The sequence below is a fragment of the Lactuca sativa genome, chromosome 3 (assembly GCF_002870075.4).
Source record: "Lactuca sativa cultivar Salinas chromosome 3, Lsat_Salinas_v11, whole genome shotgun sequence".
Taxonomy (NCBI): Eukaryota; Viridiplantae; Streptophyta; class Magnoliopsida; order Asterales; family Asteraceae; genus Lactuca; species Lactuca sativa.
In genome coordinates, this window is record NC_056625.2 from 23958658 (window position 1) to 23964302 (window position 5645).

A 5645-nucleotide genomic window follows, 5' to 3' on the forward strand; every position below is an offset into this window, starting at 1 on the left:
AAATTAATAGTCTGACTATTATTATTATTATTATTATATAAGCGTTAATAACACTCAATATAACTCATAATAATAGCCCAAATAATTATTTTAAGGACCTAATAACATTCCTATAATTATTTGAAAGCTATATTAAAAATTGCGTAAGCGTAGCTTACTTACAGCGGATTTTAAGGAAAACTGGAACTTTATTTGGAGCAGCGTTTCGAAACCGAAAGACACTTTTTCTCGGGATTCCGGGAGCCTCGGGGCTTCCTTCGGGAGCTAGGGGGTTTATCTAGGGTTTAGGGAGGCTTAGGGCACTTAGAGAAAGAAAGTTTATAGAGAGAGAAGTGAAAAATGCGTGAAAAACGAGGCTGCCTTCGGTCCCCTTTTATAGGCCTCAGCCTTCGGTCTACGCTGGGCGTCTAGCAGCGCTACGCTGGGCGTAGCTTGGATAAGCATGCCAGCCTCACACCAGCTACCTCACACTTCATCGGACGGATAAGAACCGAAGTACGCGGGGCGTACTTGGCCTCGGACGCGGGGCATAATGCGAGGGTGACGTGTCAAGATCTGAAGCGAGCTCATCGAATGGTTGGGAGTTTGGCCACGTCATTAGTCCATGCATCAGCTTCGCAAATTCACTTTCCCACTTTAAAAATTCGTAACTTTCATTGAAACTCTTTAAATTTTATATTATTAACAGGCCGGGACAGGATTGATCCATTAAATCCTCATAACTTCTTCATCCGACGTCCGTTTTCGCCCATCTTTTTCTCGTAACGCTACTCTTAACGAGATCTTCGATTCTTGTTCAGGTCGTGTCGGCTAAAAATCACTCGATCTAATATTCGAATTTCGGGCTGTACACTGCTAATCCGAAATTCGAAAAATCATAACTTCTTCATACGAAGTCAGATTTGGGTGTTCTTTTTATCGACGCTCTTAGTTTAACATATTATATGACTTTCATTTAGAGCGCTAAGGCTAAATCTCGCGCTATCGTAAATTCACTATTTACGCTTCCCGGTATCGTGTCGGTTCCGTCGCAAAACTTCGACGGGTCATAACTTCTTCATTATGACTCGGATTTCGGTGTTCTTTATATCCCCGAAATCCTTGTTTCGACCACTACTACTTTATGTATAGATATCGGGCTTATCTCACACTTTAATTTTGACGCTTATTTTTATTCTTTATTAATTATACATTTATAATTAAATAATAAGCACATAAATACACATAATTCACATAATACTCAAATATTTCATCTTTATTACTTCAAAAAGAGTTACAATAGTTGACCTAGACTATTACATTGTCAAAAATGCTTAGCCCTGAAACCCGGGCGTTACACGGTCCAAATGTTTTCCATGCCCCGGACGAAAAAAAGTCAACAATGCCTTATGTTTATGCCATCCAAATACATCGAACCCATATAACACATAAATCTATAATGCAATTATCACACCATAACTTTTATTTTATTAATAACTCTTCTTTATACAAACTCACGAATACAAACTTCAACTAAAACATTATGTTTGTACATTTCTTGAATAAAACATCAGTTATCCTATCAAAATTGACACTTGCTAAAACACTAACTTTGTGAACTCAATTTCTCCATCAAACAATTTTAAAGCCTACCAGCTAAACCTGAGACTCAAGCGCTTTTAATCTCATATGTAAAGATAACAACTTAACAAAACAAAACAATCAACCATTAACCAAATTATTGAAACAACAATCAAAAAGTTATATTTTTGTTGTCTGAACTTGTGAATAACAAGTACAACACAAAAAATCATACTCCCAAAGCTATTACAGATTCAAGAATAATTCTTGGATACTAGCAAAATAATCCTACACACATTATAGAACAAAAATGCCCAAAAAAACAATTCCACTAGTAAGAAAAATTTAATAACTTCAAATTTGAAGCCAAAGGGAAAATGGGGCAATTAGGAAAATATGAAAGACCACCAGACTTTAATGTTCAAAGTGAATGCGTCTTTCAGGCCATAAGGCAAAACATCACAAGTGCCACAAGTGTAGGACAAAACTTGAATATACTTCCGATAACAAGCACATACAACTATTAGAATACTCCATTTGCAAGAAATTGAAACAAAACCAAAAGTCCTTCCCTAGTTGTCGATTCAGAAATACAAAAAAACTTCACTAGGTCTTAAGTAATGAATTCTTAGAAAACGAATTCTAAGACTAGTGAAGCTCGAGAATCATGTAAAAAAACCTTAATCGATGTTTATTTATGTGATCTGTTTTTCTGATCTGGAAAAATAGAGGGAGAAGTCGAGATTTGAGAACTGGATAGTAGAATCGATAATAGTGTCGTGGTGATTAATAACCGTCGGTTGCTCCTGCCTTTCAATCAACCCTTGATTTCAATTTAAGCGAGTGAATTTAAGGATCGCGATGCGACTTTTGAGATTACCACGAAATCAGACTGCTTTCAATTTAGGGGAGAATCGTTATAGTCGCTTATTTTTCTTGCTCTACTACCCTATTTTGTCCAATTAAACTGTAACAAACTCATAATAGTTGTTATACATTTGATGCCTGGTAGTTAAATGATGCCCTCGACAACGGCCCAGCTGACCGGGCCCTTATGTCGGCCCTGGTGGAGGCCGTTTAGTTGAAACCATATATGAAAGATATTTATCACATAGGGGGTGCAGAGCACCCCGCAGAATGTACATGCATTGATCATGTGCAGATGGGTCCGGTGTCGTTCTGGTTAGAGTTTTCTGTTTGTACTTTATATATATATATATATATATATATATATATATATATATATATATATATATATATATATATATATATATATATATATATATATATAGGGAAAGGATCAAATGAGAACACCTAAAAGGTTGAGAACGCGAGAACAAGTATATACATTCATGATTTCATGTATTCATTTGTGGACAAATGATAATTTTTACGCACAAACAACATGAATATACCTTTTCTTTTCAATTGAAATTAAATGCATAAAAATTTATCATTTCTACACAAATGAATACATGGAATCGCAAATGAATATACTTTGTTCTCGCGTTCTCAACCTTTTTAGTGTTCTCATTTAATCCTACTTTTATATATATATATATATATATATATATATATATATATATATATATATATATATATATATATATATATATATATATATATAATAGCTGAGAGGTAAGAGTTTCAATGTACGGTACTATCATTCTCAAACTTCAAAATAAAAATGAACTATCCTAATGTGTGGATGTAGTCCATATTGAGTGGACCATATTAAATCTTGTGTTTTATGTTTGTGATTATTTTCGTTTAATCATTACAAGATTGATTCTTGAATATTTACATGATATTAAAACATCGTACTGAAAAAAACAATGATTCAGATTGATTCTAGAATATTTTAAATTTTTCTAAATTAAATATATTTAATTATTGATAAAAAAAATTAGAGTATCACTAGAACTATTTTTTTTTTTCGATTCAATGATAAAAATTGTCTTTATATTTACACAATACTTCTAATTTTTAAATAACGGTACCCTACTAATATATGTCAATTTCATGGAAAATAAAATTTTATTTCTTCCACTAAATTAGTTCTGTATTATAATCTTGTTTTTCTCTTTCTTTCTCTCTCTCTCTCTCTCTCTCTCTCTCTCTATATATATATATATATATATATATATATATATATATATATATATATATATATATTGTTTTGGTTAAAAATCATTTTAATAAATTTATAACCAAATTATTCTTTTACAAAGAGTTTTTATAACAAAATTAATAAGTATGGTGTGGTGTTTAGTATGTAGATTTTAAATAAAAATAATATAAATTGTTGAAGATGTTAGAACATGTCGAAGGTCATCCTAGGAATAAAACAGTAATGTTGGGATTTGTCATAAAGAGTGTTCGAAATGTTGATTTAACCCAAGACATAAATACATATATTCTTTGAAATTGGGACATAAATAGTGTTAAGTTTGACAAAGAATGTTAATGAAGATTTTAAGATGTTCAAAAAGGTCAAGACACTAAAGAGTAAGTAAGTAAATTTTAGGAAAACATGTGTAAATATTGAAATAGATCAAATAAGAATGTATAAGAAAAATGAGTGCAAGAACACAAAGATATACGAGGAAAGCCATTAATCATTCATGATCTCTGACATAAAACCTAGGAATGTGACAAATTCAATATTAATAAAAATGAAATTACATGTGCAAGTTGGTTGAGTTGAGGTGAATTTGTGTTCAAGAGATTGTTGAGAGCAAGTAAGAGTCCCAGTGAACATGTGTGAGTAATAATCAACTTGTCTTTATATACAAAGATAAGATAACAAACTATCCTAAAAATTCAGGATCTTCCCCTATTCTTGCTTTAATTACCAGGTTTTTCTGGGAGACTCAATGTCTTTTCTCGTTGATCTCGTGCATCATGACTTGGTCCATGCCTTGTGAGATAAGCTTCTACCGTTGCATAGAATAATACAAAATATATGATTGCAATTCCAAGATGTTGACTTGTTCAAGATGTTATGCATTCAAGATGTCATTATAGGTTTAAGATGTTAGATTATAATAAAGTAAAGAAAAAAAATATTACCCATGATAATTGCCCCCAAAAATTTCCATTCCAAGATCTTGAAAGATGGAGATTTCTAGACTCAAAATCATATCGTTAGGTGATGATGGGACGTGACACTCTTATCAAGACCAAATTGTATATGTTTAACGTCCTTGGAATTTCAAATATTCAAAGGCGAAGATTTACGTTCAAGACCTCATATAAAATCAAACGTCGTTATGCTTGTCGCTTTACTTTCCATTATGGAGATCCTTCAATCCTTTATCTAAGATTTCTTTCTATCCTTCTTTAAACTGTAATTCAACTCTATCTTTTATTACTTGCTTGTTAGTATATGTATATTAATGGAAAAACCTTGTTTCATGCTACTACACTAATGTTGAAGGGTACCGTCAATTTCAAGCGGGATCTTGAAGCTTTAAGAGACATCTGACGGTCAAGTTGTCTGAGAAGGAGGAAGATTTGAAGAAGAGTGATAAAGATCTTGGTCTGATCTTCTAGCCAAAAATGAAGAGTTGTCCAAAAATGTGTTGAGATTCAAGGAAAGATCAATGAGATTACAAATGATGCCAAGGTCTTTACCATGAAATTAGTGTTGGAGGCAAGGTTAAAGAATACGGATGATCTCAAAAATAGTAATGAAGATTCTAAGAGAAGGAAGAGAAGTCGTGGAAAATGTTGAATTCTGAGGAGCAGACACAAGAAGAGGTTGAGAAAGTAGGTGGTAGTGAAGGTCTAACAAGAGAAGTAGAGAAGGAGGGTCAATATATTAAAGACCCGAAGACTTGGGAAGATGTTGCCTCTTAAGGGTATGGTTGTTTTAATTTTTTGATGGTTCTATTTGAAAACAATTGTCTTTCGTCGTTTATAATTAAAAAACAATTTTATTATGTAATGGTTTGATTCTTTGTGTCTTCAAGATCTTAGGCTTTATAGGCTTGTTGATGCTTAATGGTGAATACGTATCTTGGAGGTCTTGTGCTTTTGTGAACAAGATTATATTCAATCTTTGGTTAACATATAAATGTCAT